Below are 16,990 nucleotides of genomic sequence, written 5' to 3'. Positions count from 1 at the left end.
ATTAAAATATCTTTTAAATTCTTTCCTTAAAAAAAGGATTTTTATAACTTCTGAGCTCTTGTACATTATATATATATATATATATTTAGTTTTCTTAGCATGAGCATCTATTGCTTTAGTAAAATAATAAACAGTTAACAAAAGCGGCCAGAGTTTTCATTAATCTGTCTTTTGGAGAAGACACACATGTTGTAGAGAACTAGATTATTACTATGTTTGGTTTGCCCCCTGGAGAATTATAGATACTCAGAGTGGTTCCTGGATTTGTACCGGTGCCCTGATAGCACATGGAAGGACCTCTGAAGAGAAAACCTAAGCATTTGCCCACAGGCTGTACATGGCTATGCCCTAGAAGACATTCTTCAGCAGAACAAAAGCATATCCAAGCCAGAGATATGGCGGGGCACACAGCAGAGAGACGAGGGGGCAGCTAGAAGCCTGTTTCATGAGTTTGCTTCCTGAATGCAATTCAAGGATCCACTGAACTGATTCCTTGACAAGTTTTTGTTTTGTTTTGTTTTGTTTTGTTTTGTTTTGTTTTGTTTTTAAATGAATGAGCTACTGGAAAAATATGTATAAATAAAATTTTTTTAGGATTTTTTTTTGAGAGAGAGAGAGCACGAGAGTGCGAGTGGGGGAGAGGCAGAGAGAGAGGGAGAGAGAGAATCACAAGCAGGCTCTGCACCCAGAGGGGCTCCATCCCACTACTGTGAGATCATGACCTCAGCTGAAATCGAGTTGTACTCTCAACTGACTGAGCCACCCAGGTGCCCCTAAATAAAGTTTTTATATCAACCATAATTTTAGGTAGTAAGGGAAAACAATATTTAAGAGATGTAGGGGTCAAGAACATGGCTTTAGAAAGATAGAGACATTTTGAATTCTGAGTTTGCCACTTACTAGCTTTGTGATCTTGGGTAAATTGAGTCACCTCTCATTGTCTTCCTCTTACATCTCCTGAGTCTCTTCTGGGGGCTCTTCCTCCTCTTTCCAGCCCTGGAATGTTGGTGGTCCCAAGGCCCTGGTCTTCCCCCTTCCCTGGGTGATAGTATCTCCCTGTGACATGCACATCAACAGATCAGGCCACACCTCACCCTTCAGCTATGTGCTCTGACTGACACCTTTCAATGGATCTCCATTTCCCACACACTAACATCCTTTAACGTGCTTTACATGGCACCTCAAAATCTAGTTCTGGTTTCTCTCTCCAGTCTCACTGTTCACACATTGCCCTCTTCCCTCCCTGCTCCAATTGTACCAATCACTTTTCATTTCCTAGACTCACCATTGTATGTGTTCTCTTAACCCTGGGCCCTTATAACCACTGTCTCCTCAGCCCCAGCTCTCCTCTCTCCTCTTCTCTTGGCTAATTCATCATTCTTTAGATCTTCACTCATGCCTCACTTTTTGCAAGAAACCCTCCTTAATCCTCCTGGTCTAGGCTGTGTCTTATCACCCAACGCAGTGGTTTCCTGGTACCGCACTCCTCATGCTGCACTGAATAACTTGTTGACACATTCAGATTGTTCAACAGATCATGCACACAGTGAAAGCAAGGGCTGTGTTTGTCTTGTTTGTCACTGTATACTTAGAATAGAATATATAACCCCCAATCCTGGCACTCAATAGCATTATGATAGATACTTGTTGAATAAAGCACTGTTATGATTGCTATGATAATATCAGCAAGGTGAAATAATGGTTGAGAATTGGTCTCTGGATTCAAACATAGCCCTACTGCTTAACAGTTGTGCAATGTTTGGCAAGTAAATTAGTTTGTGTGTGTCTCAGTTTCCTCATCTGTCACTCCATCTAAAATGCTTAGGTGTGGGGCACCTGTGTGGCTTTGTCGGTTGAGCATCCAACTTTAGCTCAGGTCACTATCTCACAGTTCATGAGTTCGAGCCCCACATTGGGCTCTGTGCTAACAGCTCAGAGCCTGGACCTTGCTTCGGATTCTGTGTCTCCCTCTCTCTCTGCTCCTCCCCTGCTGATGCTCTGTCTCTGTCTCTCAAAAATAAACAAACATTAAAAAAATTTTTAAAAAATGCTTAGGTGAAATGACAGACTAAATGAAATAATGTTTTTTGTTACAAAGCAAGTGCTCAATAAATACTGGTTATTTTAACACTTAGCAATACTTAGAGCAGTACGTGGCACATAATGAGAACTTAATAAAAGTTATTCTTACTATATTTTTGGTAATGATAAAACTAATCTCTAATTAGTTTTAAAAGTTTAGATTTTTGAGCATAGATTTTCTCAAACCGCAGCATATTGGCACTTAGCAAGTCAGAATGTCTAGCAGCTATTTTCCTCTAGGAAAGTATTTGACTTCTTGGATAGAAAATTATTAGGGACATTAAGAGAGTGAGGAAGGAAAACCAATCGTGTTCAGTGGTAATAATGTTTCGGATCTCAAGTTTTGCAGTACAATGGTTGGAGTTTTACGAGGCCTTTGTTCTAAATGATGGTTCTCAAGCTCTGGTGAGTATCTGCATCTACTGGTAGCTCATTAAACTACTGATCAATCAGCTCTATCCTGTGGGTGGTTCTGGGATGGGGCCTGGGTCCACGGACTTGAACCAAGCTGCCCTGGTAATTCTGATGCACGCTGAAGTTTAAGAACCTGTGATCTAATAAAAATCAACTGGTTAAAATCAACCCTTATGCCTTGTGGCATAAGAGCAGGGGGCTCTTTGTTTCAAGTCTTTGTTGGGAGTTGCCTTCTAGGGGCTCTGAATGGCTGGTCTCTGGGAGATGTCTCTCTGCAGGGAGTGGCCTCTGAGGACTACTGTTACCTGAAGAAGAAGCCTGGAGACAGCTGGCTCCACTTCCAATTGAAACGGCTGCTGAGGACTGGCTCTGGGCCTGTTGGCCAAGGGGGAGAGGAACTCCCCCCAAAAAGTGCTGGGAACACCGTTAGGAGCCCTTGCTGGAGGTGCTGGTGCAGGTAGCAACAGGGAGCAGCAGTGCTTCTCAAAGTGGGGCCCCAGGATCACCTGCATCCAGAATCACCTAGAGAGTTTGTTAAAATGCAGATTCCTTGGAGCCACTCACTCCAGACCTACTGAATCAAGATCTGCATTTTAAATGAACGTCACAGATTTTTCCAAGGCATGTTAAAGTGGGAGAGCCACTGACAGACGGTTGAAGAGACCTTGAGATACCAGCGTGTTCAGTCTCTGAAGTCTGGAGCACAGTGGCGTTTCATTTCCTTTTATCACACTCCCTTTCCCAGTAATTTGGCAAAGTTGGAGGCCCAGACACTCTGCTCAGTATCTCAGACAGACTTCTCAGATCTTAACTGGTCACCAGCCCTCAAAGACCAAGAGGAGGGTGTAACTCGGAAAAGGTTTTTGCTAATCAAAGCATAACTTCCTTGGAGTTATTAAGTGTTATGCACTTTTTTGAGGACTAGAGTGGGCATTCAGTTTCCAGGAGCTGTCTGGTTACAATGATTTTCTTTTGAGAGAAATCTCAGTTGTGGTCGGTGGGTCTTGTCTGGATCACTCTTGAGGGAGGGCCCTGCAAAGGGCGGCACGGCCGTCCTGGCTCACTTGGCTCAGGTGAGCAAAACGTTTTGTAGATGACATCTACTCTCCTTATCTGTCAAACACAGATAGATGAGCAGGGACTTGGTTGCCACAGGGGATCTTACCGCCTTGCTTTTCCCATCAAAGTCTGTCAGGATTTGTAACTTGAAGAAATGAAAGGGGGTTCAGGAGAGAGACAGTTTCTAACGAGCTGTCAGCAGGGCCCCCCTGTGGGCTGGAAGCCTTGCTCTGTGTCAGTCGGCCTCTGCACTGACTTTATTCCAATGCTATTAGGGTAAGATCCTTGAGTCTTTCTCAGAGAAAGTGGCCTGGGGCTGAGAGGGACAGATTCATAAGTAATTTCTCTCATTATACACTTTCTCTCATTATACACTTCTCTCATTATAATGGCTTACTCACCATTTCAAAGAGGAAGAGCTATCCCAGCCGACTCTTGAGAATTTTTCCCTAGACAGGATGCACATCCCTCCTACAAAGGCTTAATCGGCATGCTTTTTGCAATTACCTAAAATGGAGGAGACCTGGCTCTCAGCAAGGCTCAGTTGTAGGGCCCTTCTGTCCTTAGTGACTTCTAGAGCTGGACAAGGGAGAATTTACATAGTGCTAATATAGAGACTCTTCTAGAAGTAGGATCTACTTACATGGGTGAGTTATCCAAGGAACTAGAGAGGTTGTTAGTGTCAATGCCAAGTATATCATTGGATTGGATGGTATCTAGAGAAGTCAGAACAACATAATTCCAGTAATCCCAGAATCGAGAAGTGACAGGTTGAATAACAAAAATGCCAGGTGCCCTAGCAGTTTTTGTTTTGTGTAGGTATTATAGATATGTTTTATTTTTGTCAGCCACTATAATATTTATTATAAAATTATGCATTCAAGATTGTAATATTAAAATAATAATTAGTTTAAATAGTCTATTATCCAGGATTACAAATGGTATGACAGCCAGCAGCCCTGGAATGTATTTTGAATACTTACACAAGTAGCGCATGGATACATTCTTGTAAAATATTTGGAAGCTTACACAGTGAAAAGCCCCTTACCCGCCCATTCTTCTTCCCAGAGGTAGCCACTGTCAACAGTTTGGTAAGTACCCCTCAGTGATCTTTCTAAACATTTACATACCCACGGATGTATATATGCACACTTATCTTTTCAGATAAATGAGATCATATATCACATACTGTTAGGTAACTGTAAAGAATTTAACAATACATACCTTGGAGATATTCTCATGGCAGTAGATATAAGTCTTCCTCATTTGCTTTATTCGTTGGCACAGTATTGCATTATATGGATGTGCCCTGCTTATGTGATCATTCACTAATTGGCGGACACTAAAATTGTTTCCAACATGTTTGCTCTTACAAATAATGCCGCAATGAGCCTTTGTGCACATACATCTTTGTATACATATTCTGGTAGAATGGATTCCTGAAAACAGAACTACAGCTATTTTTACATGTGTTTATTATACCCTATATCTAACTCTCCTCATCTCTTATTTATTTCCATCAATGATTCTTAACCCTACCAGTACATTAGATTTACCTAGGGAACTTTAAAAAGTTAGGGCACCTGGGTGGCTCATTTGGCTAAGTGTCTGACTTCGGCTCAGGTCATGATCTCACAGTTCGTGGGTTTGAGCCCCACATTGGGCTCTCTGCTGTCAGCTCAGAGCCTGCTTCGGGTCCTCCACCTCCCTCTCTCTCTGCCCCTCCCCCCCCCCTTCAAAAATAAATAAACATTTAAAACAAATTACATAAGCCCAAGCGGCACTCTAGACCCACTGAATCAGAATCTTTGGGAGTAGGACTCGGGATTTAGGTTTTCAGAACAAAATCTGAAAATTCTCACGTGCAGTAAGGATGAAAGAATTGTTGACCTATACATTAAACAAAATAAAACAGAACTCTAGGGTATTTTAAGATAGAACAACCAATTATTACAGAAACAGAGTCAGTCAAATAGGAGTAATCTTTGTTTACCTCTGAAAACAGCTTTAGTAAATCAAGTTATCTAGGTGAAAAGAAATAATATTAAATCTGATGTTTAATAGTTGTATTGCATTTTTATCTCCTGAAAATGCCTTTTGTTATTATTGTTTTAAATCTCAGAGCATCTTCAATTCAAAGCTGTGAGCAAGGTGGGCTGGGCAAGAATGACCTTGTCCATTTTACATTCCTGGAAGCTGATGGGGGTAAAATGATGCTCCTCAATTTTAATGTGCTCAGAAAAAAATCTGAGGATCTTCTCAATGTGCAAATGCTGACTTAGTAGGCCTGGGGGTGGGGAGCTGAGATTTTGCATTTCTAACAAGCATCTAGCTAGGTGATGCTGATGCCATTGGTCCAGGACCACACTCTGATTAGTAAACACCTAGATAGAAGGTAATGAGCTGATTACAATGGGGAACCCAATCCAGTAGCAGACATGGGGTGTCATCAAAACAATGAACACATGACACAACAAAGAAAAGAGTGTAAGGAGAAGGAATGCAGGGTGGGCAAGGATGGAGGGCAAAGGATCCCTTCTCCTACATCCTAGAATCCCAAGCCCTAAACAGGGGCACATTCGTAAATCATTTAATAAAACCAATTAGATCTTTAAATTAAAACATGTGTGTGTGTGTGTACACACACACACACACATATATATATATTACTAATGGAAATTAGATTTTTCAATTGATGTTTTGGTGTTTCTTTCTTTTGGAAAAAAAGGACTAGAAGCAATAAGAAAATAATAAATTAAAGATATTATTTTTAATGGGCCATTTTTTCTTGAATACATTGGCTGCCTAAATGGATTCCAGAAATGTAAGCTTAATATGTGCAAGTTGTAGGATCTAAGAGGTGCTGCTGGGGCAGGAATTAGAAGACGGATTCTATCCATGCTGGAGGGAATGTTCTGAGAGGGGAAGAATCAGCCTCAACTACATTCATTCCCCCTATTATATACTTTCATGTCCCTTTTCCACAAAGCTACATAGCACTTGCCAAGGCTGTGATGTTCATAATTTCATTTATGCAGTGTTATTATGTGTCTTCTCCATCAGATTAGAGAAGCCATGAGGACAAGGACTTAGCCTTTTTGTTCACCATGTTATCCTTAACACCTAGTGCAATGCCTGGCGGATAGTAGATGGTCAATAATTATTAATTGAATGAATTAAATGCATGAATGAATAAATCATGAAAAAGAAAAGGTAGTATTATGTTATGATTTGAAGTTAAATTAAGGTTAAAACTAAAAAAAAACAAACAAAACTCTCAAGAAGTCTATAGGTCCATTGCATTAGCCACATAGAAGATTAAAACTCACACACACTATCTTTCCCCTCTAAATAATTTTGATCTTGTTATGTAATTCTTCTCTGTAAGCCCTTATGCCTCTTCCATTTCTAGAGCAGATGTCTTTCTGTTTAGAACTTGGAACTGTTGTATGGAAAGTTTATGATGTCAGAAAACAAATATAGTGACTTCATCGAAGGAAGGACTGCCTGTGGTCTTTTAAAACACAATTCAAGAACTAGTAATACATTTTTAAATTAAATTAAATTAAATTAAATTAAATTAAATTTTATCTTAGTTTTATTTGAGAGACAGAGAGAGAGGGAGCACATGTGAGAGCTAGTGGGGGAGGGGCAGAGATAGAGAGGGAGAGAGAGAATCCCAAGTGGGTTCCATGCTGTCAGCGCAGAGCCCAATGCAGGGCTCAGTCTCACCAACCATGAGATCATGACCTGAGTCAAAATCAAGAATCAGATGCCTAACCAACTGAGTCACCCAGGTGCCCCAGTAATACATTTTAAACATTTAAAAAATATGCTCTACCTCAAAGGCTTACTGCAGGATTAATTTTCAGGTATGATTTAACAGAACATATTCTCTAGAATAAAAGCACAATGTAATTTCTAATAAGCATAACATCTCATTAATTCTTTCATTGGATAAATTTTTATCACGTGACTGGCAACATGGCACAGTGGAGCAGGGGCCCTGAAGCTAGACTGTCTGTATTCACATCCCCACCATTGTCTAGCTGTGCTAGCTTGGGCAAATTGCTCAATTGCTTTTTACTTCAATTGCCTCACCTGTTAAGTGGGATAATAAGACTAGCTACTTCAGCTGTTACTGCAATTGGTTAGTGTTTGTTAGTGTTAGTGTTTGTAAAGCACTTAGGACAATACCTGGCATATAGTAAGCACTATATGCACGGTTTTAAATAAACAACCCCCTGTAATGTGCCAGGCAGGTATGAAGCTCAAACTGGCCTCCAGGAAAGTAGTGAACTAGTACCTACTAAACACTTGTTATGTATCAAGCACTAATCCTTAGGCAATCTTGCATCAAGTCTTATGACAACCCTCATGGAAGTATTATTCTCATTCATTCATTCAGCCAATATTTATTGTCGGGAACTGTTTTATTTACATCCTGGGATACAGAGTCTGGGATTTACATTTTTAAAAATCACTATTTTATCAACAAGTGATTTTTAATAGTTCTCTTGATTTCCAGGTTAGCTCTAAACCACCACATTATTCTTTATTAAAAGTAGTTTCTCATAACTTCTGAAGTTTTAACTGACTATATCTGTGGTGCTTTGGAGAACTATTTTTTTCTGGTTCTACTTATTTATTGTTAGAGACTATCTTTTTTAAAAAATAATTTATTTAGGGGCACCTGTGGCTCAGTTGGCTAAGCATCCGACTTCAGCTCAGGTCATGATCTCACGGCTCGTGAGCTTTATTTCTGAAGGAGAGAGAGAGCATGAGCTTTGGATTCTGTGTCCCTCTCTCGCTCTGCCCCTCCCCTGCTCATGCTCTGTCTCTCTCTCAAGAATAAATAAACATTAAAAAATTCATTTATTTTTATACTTTAGCTAGATAACATACAGTGAAACGGTTTCAGAAGTAGAATTCAGTGTCTCATGACTTATATACAACACCCAGTGCTCATCACAAGTACCCTCCTTAATACCCATCACCCATCTCCCACTTACCTCCCTCTGTCAACCCACAGTTTGTTCTCTTTGGTTAAGAGTCTCTTGTGATTTGTTTCTCATTCTTCTCTTTTTCCTTCCTCTTCCCATATGTTCAGGTTTTGTTTCTCAAATTCCACATGCGTGAAATCATATATTTGTCTCTGTGATTGACTTATTTCGCTTAGCATAGTACATTCTAACTCCATTAACGTCTCTGTATTCTTGTGAAATCTCTTTCAAATGTTATTTTTTTCAATAAAAACTTGATTTTTTACATTATAAAATGATACATTTGTTGGAAAGTGTCATTGTTCACTATTTTTCTATTAAAGCAACACTGTAATGCACAGCTGTATACACCTCTGTACCTACCTATCTTGTCAAACTTGTATAAGTGTCTTTAGGATAGATCCCTAGAGAAGAAATTGCTTGGTAAAATGGTATGCCTATTTTAATTTTCACCAATATTGCCAAAGTGCACTCTGAGAAAAACTTTCATGAATCAACATCCTTACCAATAGTGCATGAAAGTGCCTTCTCTCCTGTACTCTCAACAATGTCATTTATCAATATGTAAAAATTTTTGTCAGTCTGGTGGACAAAAATGGGTAAATTGGTATGGTTTCAATTTAATAATAAGGATGATTTGGGTTATGTTTGTTTGCCATTTGTATTTATTCTTTCTTGATTCATTTTTCATATCCTTAATTCATTTTTCATATCCTTAATTCATTTTTCTATTGGTACAATGAAGCTCTGAGCATATAATAGATATGACTGATAAGCACGCTCCAAATATTTTTTCCAAGTCATCATATTTCTGTTTATGGTGTCCAACACCATACAAAGTCAGTTTTGTTTTTCTTTATGGCTTCTGAGATTGTGTCATGATTGGGAAAGTCTCTTCTACTCTAATTCTGTTTTTAAAAATCTCCTTTATTTTCTGGGGCACTTGGGTGGCTCAATCAGTTAAGCGTCCAACTCTTGGTTTCATCTCAGGTCACGGTCTCACAGTCGTGGGTTTGAGACCTGAGTTGGGCTCCTTGCTGTCAGCACAGAGCCTGCTTGGGATTCTCTCTCTCTCTGCCCCTACCCCACTCGCTCTGTCTCTCTCCCAAAAATAAACTTAAAAAAATAAAAATCTCCTTTAGTTTCCATATTTTGCTAGTAGTTTAAAATATTTAAATCTTTTTTTAAAAAAATTGTAATGTTTATTTTTGAGAGAGACAGAGACAGAGACAGAGACAGAGACAGAGACAGAGACAGAGTGTGAGCTCTGAATCTGAAACAGGCTCCAGGCTCTGAGCTGTCAGCACAGAGCATGATGCAGAACCCATGAACCGTGAGATCATGACCTGAGCCAAAGTTGGATGCTTAGCTGACTGATCCACCCAGGCATCCCTAAAATATTTAAATCTTAAATCCATCTAGAGTTTATTTTTGTTTTCACTTGGTGCAAAAGAAAAAGCCAAATTTTTTTTTATCTTAAATGAATGTGACAAGATAATTAACAGTTACTTATGATGAAGCTCTGTGCTTGAAAAGATGCAGTTTCTAAAAGCACATGCTACCCTGAAAGAGTCCTAGAAGCATACATATCTATAGCCAAAGCAGGGTCTTTGGGGAGGACAGTTTCCCTCAATATGCCAGTCCTCACCCATACTAGCTAAATAAAAATGCTACTGTGATACCATTAATGATTTAAAATAGTACTTTATTTTCAGTAATTAATAGAAGTCAAGATCCTGAAAATCAATTGGCAAGCGTTTATATTTTAATGTAATAGTTTCCTTCATATAAATGTTTAATTATATGTTAGATGCAAATGACTCGTGAATGCACTTTATAGAGGCACTGTCCTTTCTGGCATATGTTCCCAAGTTTATAGAAAATGACTCATCTGTGGGCTAGAGAGCCACTAGGACAGAATCTCTATGAGGGCAGGAAAGATTCAAAAGAGTGGACATCTTTTGCTTTCCTTGTTCCACACATCCCTAGCCACAGGGCCATAGTCCTATATCAGTTTCCTGTTTTTGTCCAGTCAATCAATAAAGAAGCACTTTGGACACCATGAGATGTGGAAGATAGTTTTGAAGAATTCTGGATGAAAAAGTTCGAGAAATCTGTTGCTCAACAATGTGCAAACAGTTAACACCATTGTACTATACATACATTTAAAAATGGTTGAGAGAGTAAATGTTATGTTTTTTCTTTTTACCACAATTAAATAAAAAGTCAATTCTGCCTTTTAGTTTTTGTTTTTCATCAACCAACACTTATTTGAGTACCTATTATGTACTAAATATATTCTTATAGAGGATACCAGGAAGTATAGTTGATAGTTTCAGTTCTCAAGGAACTAACAAGCAATTGAGTTGGAGGAGAAAGTTAAGTACCCATGAAGATGAACCATCTCAGGTAATATAATGATACCACATGAGGAGAAAAGACACACAGTCTTATGTTTAGAAAAGGCAGGAATCTCTTTGGGCTACAGTTATAGAAATATTCGTTAGGTACTTAAATGCCTTTCAAAGGCTTTAATATGTACTTTCTAAATTGACCCTTTTACTGCTAGATCTAGAAGACATTATCTCTGTTTAAGAGATGAGGAAACAAAGGCTCAGAGGTTATAATTTTTCCAAGTTCACACAGGGAGCTGGGAACTAGACCCCGTCTTCCAGCTCTTACTCCTGGCAGAATTTATTTAAATTGGCACTGAAGATTTGCTGCCAAAAACGTTTTGAGGGTTAGAGCAGAATCCAAATGTGCTATGGACACTATGGTTATATATTTGCTGAAATTAAAGATTATTCTCTCCTCTGTCATCCTGCCAAGGAGCGTGAAGTAACTTTTAGTACAAAATAAGTTTTTTTTTCTTGCTACTTACAGGATAGAGAAACTCAAATCATAGTCCAATAGAATGAGGACCAGCATACAAGCTTTCAGTTTCCCTGCCAGATATACATAGTCCCTTAGACAGCTACAGTCTCATGAAAGACATTCCTTACCATCATGTCTGACATCATTCTTTAAGGTCATAATACAAGTGGTATAACTGAGGTAGGTCTGATCTGATCCAAGTGTGACAGAGAGGAAAGCTAACTCAGACAGCAGAATAAAGTCAGTGAATTAGGATTCAAAAGCAGTTATCAGGGCTAAGCCCATATGAGTTACACACATTTTTAAAACCACATCCTGCTAGTTCAGTAGATTGATTTCTATCCAGAAAGTGCAGGAGAATTAGGTCTGTTCATACAATAACCCTATCTGATTGCACAGGGTCAAGCTACTGTTTATCTTTCCTAGGCAGAACCCATATCCTGAGCATACTCTATGTTTTTCACCAGTTACTTCAAGGCAATACAGGCTCTGACGTTCTTTCTACCTAATCACCTAAACAATAAGAAAAAGACTCTAATTTTTTTTTCCTCTAAAGTATTAGGTAAAAGTAAACACACAGACACTGTAGTCAAGAGTGTCTTTTATTTTCCTTCTTATGAGCACTCAGCCTTTTGCAAAAGAAGGGCAGTGCTGCCCTCTACTGCTGGATGTTGCAATGTCAGCAATACGCTTCTATATACCTCACACTAGCTGTGTGGAATAGATTAGGACAGTACATTACACTGCTTTTGACTATCTCTTTAGGAATTGTTTAAAAAGAAATATGTTCTTGGAAAGCCCATTTAATGTTTCCTTCATTATCTCTTCATCTACCTTCATCTTGTATCAAGCATAGGACGTTTGAACACGACCCAATTTAAAAAAGAAAAGGAGGGGCTCCTGGGTGGCTCAGTCGGTTGGGCATCCAACTTCAGCTCAGGTCATGATCTCTTGGTCTTGTGGGTTCAAGCCCTGCGTCGGGCTCTGTGCTGACAGCTCAGAGTCTGGAGCCTGCTTCGTATCCTGTGTCTCCTGCTCTCTCTTTGCCCCTCCCCTGCTCATGCTCTCTCTCTTTCAAAAATGAATAAATGCTAAAAAACAAAAAATTTAAAAAAAGGATATCCCAACCTGGGTGAGGGGTTAGGGAGAGGGAAGCTTAAGACCTTCTCTAGAAGTAAGAGGCTGTATTTGTCATGCATTTAGGGAGAAACAGGACAAGAAGAGGAAATTTTCTTATGACTTAAGGTCTACAGTCTTCCCACTCTTCTGTTATTTGAAGTGTCTTCATTTGCTTTTTGCTAAGTCTATCCATTTCCTTTGTGTTTTTTTGACAGGAGACAATAGTCACCTTGAAATGTAGAGGGAATAGGGGAATAGTGTTTCTAAGACACTTTGTATTCTTCAGAAAGAGATAATATGGAAACACAAAGAGTTATTATTAACATTGTTATATTTTAATTAAATATTAAGTATGCTGTCTTGTTACCTTTAAGTTGCTTTGAGATTTTACAGATATCTACAGAGACTTTTTGGAGGACTCTAAATATTTAAAAACTTGTGTTCTCTGCTTTCTTTTCCATCTTTAAAAAATTTCAGAGTGTATGCCTGCAAGAGGCCAGGGCAGAGAGATTTCAGAGTTAGCCTAACCATTACCCTACAGCTACACAGGGACCAAAGTATAACTATATAACAACAACAACAACAACAACAACTGTGTTAAAAGTGTGTGTGTTTCAACACTAAGCAAAAATCTTTTTGTCCCAATTTACACTCAGCTATGTTAAGAGATTTACTCCCAAGTTTCAAAACTATTAAGAGGCAAAATTAGATTTTGATTGTGGGTGCAAAGCCTATGCATTGTTCTACTATGCAGCTCCTCATTCAAATCTCAAAGACAAGTGCTTGTAAACAACATCTGTGACGATGATGATGGTGAGAGCGAACATACTCAGTACTTACTGAGTGTCTTGCACATGTTAGTGTTTTAAATTCATTTAATTACATTAAATCATCTAATCTTCACCTTGTGAGGTAGAACTATTATTATCTCCATGTTACAAATGAGGAAACTGAGGCATACAGAGGAAATCTAGTTCCAGAGGCCATGTTTTTAACCATATGCTATACTGCTTCTTAAGTACAAAAACTATATAGCACAACAATTTCTACATTGTGGCCTGGAACTTAATTATGTTCACCAAGTGGATAAAATCATCAATAGTTGTCGCCCTATTGATATCTCTGTTATACAAATCTCAGCAGCTTTAAAAGAAGTTCTGCTCATGGAGGTGCCTGGTTCAGATGCTAATATTAGACCCTCAGGCCTTACTGGACATACCCTTCTATGAATTAGGAAGCAACAACAGAACTTCACTTGGTCCAATCCTTGTATGCTGGTGGGGAGACGAGTCATACATATGGGAGGGAGGAGAGAAATGAGGGATGAGAAGCAAAAGTAGATGATAGTTCCACTAAGTCATGCCCAGGAAACAAGCCAGCTAATTTGAAGGAAGAGGTTGATAAGCAATCACTTTCCTTAACAACAGTGAACTCAATACAGTGAGAGAACAGCACAGCCTTAGGGTCTCTAAGCTTATCTTATTGCTCACTATTTAGCCACACAGTGGCTTTTTTTCAAGTTTATTTATTTTGAGAGAGAGACAGAGACAGAGACAGAGACAGAGAGAGAGAGAGAGAGAGAAACGCGAGCGCACAAGATGGGGAGGGGCAAAGAGAGAAAGGGAAAGAGAATCCCAAGCAGACTCCACACTGCCAGTGCAGAGCCTGATGCTGTGATCGAGCTCACAAACCATGAGATCATGACCTGAGCCGAAGTTGGACGCTTAGTGGAGAGCCACCCAGGTGTCCCTGCCACACAGCGATACTTGAACAGATCTCCTCTTGCAGCTTTAGTTCTTAAAGAAATGCTTGTTCAGCACACAAGTCAGCTTCTAAATAATATCCTACCCTTAGTAACAGCATACACCTAAATGTAACTATTCCAAAGCACTTTGCACTTGAAGTCCAAAGTGTGAAAAACTCCTCCCTTATCTGATTTGTTCCTAAGTTTAGACCTCCTGGGTATCAGGGCAAGATTGAGTACAACAAGCAAGTGCAGATTTGCTTAGAGGTTCATGGCGTGGCCATGGCTGACCCAGCCTGGCCTGTCTATTACGCTATGGGCACGCTGCTCAGCCCTGAAGGCTTCAGATTTCCCAGAGAGTATATTCTAAAGAAATTTATTCCAGATGAATAATTGGAACCCAGATGTGTGGGTTCCAAGTTCCTCCCTCCCAATTCTTTTGAAGAAAAAAAGGAAAAGGAAAGCATCCAGGAGGAAGATGGTAGTGAGGATGCTTGAATAGATGTCATAGCAAACTCATAAGGCAGGAAGAATACTAGTCCTTCTTTCTTTTGACCCTATTGCCTTCTCCCTGGACACTCACTTTACCTGGCTGCCTGCTTGTCTGGGCAATGTTCGCCTCTAGAGTCTTTTGCTTGATCTATCCATTCAGCAGGGAGGCAGTGTTGCTCAATTCCAAGTCAAAGTGTTAAAATTAGCAATGGCCTGGAAAGCATTTTGTTTCTTTCAAGATTGGCATTTTGAGTAGAGGGGTAGCCTGCAGGACTCAAGACAGAGGATACTGAACATAACCTAAAAGAACCTAAGATGGCCAAGGAAAAAGTTTGAGACTTGGATCCCACATAATATGTAGTTCCCCTCTTTGCTACACCAGTTAACTGTTTGCTCCTTTCCAAAATTTGGAACAGATATTATGAAGACCTGAAGAAAAACTGCATATGCCACTTTCTTTGCCCCTATAAGCGTTGACTTGGTTATGGAGCTGCTTAGATTGCCAATAAATATTTATTTGGACTTAGCTAAGTTGATGTTTAGGTGGCCATGGGTTGTTTTTTTTCTCCAGGGAATGACGTAAGAAATGGCCATGATATTGTTGGCCAATGCTGTGAAACTCATGCTTTTCAAACTCTGCGGAGGTTCGGCTATAGGACACCGGTCTTGGCAGTTGCCCTTTGCCTCTGCTTTTGGCACCACTAAAAGTTCATTGTCATTTCACCTTTGGTGTTGAACTTGGAATCTTAGAGGGAAGCATTGTTAATGAAACACTATGGGCAGTTTACCTTTAAAAGCAGAGGCAAAGCTTCTGGAAAAAAGCAGGCGATACAAAGGTTGGCTGGTGTTGCACAGAGATTTCTTGGCTTGTGTTCATTACTTTGAATGGAAAATTCATTTTGAGATTTGTCGTATTATCCAGTGAACAGAGGCTGAGGTATTGTTTTCTTCTGTAATACCAAGGGAATGGATTCTTCCTTCCACCATTTATTGAACACTTACTAAGTGCAAAAAACTGGAGGATACTATATAGAGTATGATCTCTAGCCCAAAGAAGCTTACCATCTACACGGGGTGTGGCAGATGTGCAATGACAACAATAGCTAACATTTAGGGAGTACTTCCTATATGCAGCCAAACACTTTATATGTATTAACTCATATAATTCCCACAACAACCCTGAGGACAATACTATTATCTCCACTTTACAGAGCAGGAACAGAGAGGTTAAGTAACTTGCCTAAACCTGCCCAAGTCAGTAAATGACAGAGTCAGAATCTAAACCTATGTGGTCTGGCTCTAGAGCTAGGTTCTTAACTAGGGCATTTTCTGAAATGGTAATATTGTCAACAAGGTACAGAAGCACAGGAAATGAGAGACGGATTTTGACCAGAATGAGGATTAAGGAAAGTCTTTATGAAGGAGGCATTTACTTTGGGTCTTGAAGATTACCAGGTGAAGACGGGAGGTGGGGAGGTACAGCCCGACTAAAAGAACAGGCAGTTGGGGTACCAGCCAGCTGCTGACAGCGGGATCTGGTTGAGTGCGTGCGTGGGAGGAAAGCTGGAGAGGGACGCTGTGCCCAGATCCTGAAGGACCTTGAAGGCCAGGCCTCCTCTGTAAGGAAAGGGGAGCCAAAACCTCAAAAAAGAGCTGCGAAGGGAATTCCTGGTCACTCCTCCACTTTTAGCAGGCTGTCCCTTGCCTGACACTCAGGCAGGAGGCCCACCCACATTTCCCTCAGGGGGAACAGCCGACCTGGATGGTCAAGGTCGCCCGCGAGGGCTCCAGAGCTGCACGTCCTGGCCAAGGACTCTCGTTCCCGAGCGCAGACGCCGGGGATTTGGCTGCCAGCCGCGGTCAGGTACGCGAACGCTGTCGGGCCTGGCAGCGAGAACGCCTTCTTCATGGAGACTGGAAGGCCGGTCCTCCGGGACTCCCGCCGGCCTCCTAGCTCCTCTCTTGGCCCTCGAAGGTCATGGAGGCCACTTCCAGCGCACCCAGGCCGCTTGGCTCCTCCCCTCAGCACCGGAGACCCAAGGAATATCGTCCCCAACCATAGGAGTCCGCTCTGCCAATCAATCCTAGCCCCCGCCCCCATCTTAGCTGGCGTGCAGTGCATTGGTTGCATCATCACTGGCCACCGATAAGATTCTTTTCTCGGATTGGCTAATAGCATACCCTCCCTCCCGTCCCTGCTGCG

The 16,990-nt window shown here is 40.5% G+C and overlaps 2 long non-coding RNA genes across 2 annotated transcripts; both read right to left on the bottom strand.

Annotated features, from left to right (window-relative positions):
- Positions 1-900: 900 nt before the first annotated feature.
- On the bottom strand, positions 901-9,261 carry LOC106966852 (uncharacterized). Its single transcript, XR_008292359.1, has 2 exons — positions 3,957-9,261; positions 901-3,018 (listed from the first exon to the last, which is right to left on the bottom strand). It is a non-coding gene; the product is annotated as an uncharacterized LOC106966852 (long non-coding RNA).
- A 511-nt stretch (positions 9,262-9,772) lies between these two features.
- On the bottom strand, positions 9,773-16,922 carry LOC128312709 (uncharacterized). Its single transcript, XR_008292360.1, has 2 exons — positions 16,546-16,922; positions 9,773-16,404 (listed from the first exon to the last, which is right to left on the bottom strand). It is a non-coding gene; the product is annotated as an uncharacterized LOC128312709 (long non-coding RNA).
- Positions 16,923-16,990: the final 68 nt, after the last annotated feature.

This window comes from Acinonyx jubatus, chromosome D2, assembly GCF_027475565.1.
Source record: "Acinonyx jubatus isolate Ajub_Pintada_27869175 chromosome D2, VMU_Ajub_asm_v1.0, whole genome shotgun sequence".
NCBI classification, from domain to species: domain Eukaryota; kingdom Metazoa; phylum Chordata; class Mammalia; order Carnivora; family Felidae; genus Acinonyx; species Acinonyx jubatus.
Note: the sequence above shows the minus strand (reverse complement) of the source record. Positions and strands in the feature narration are given on the sequence as shown.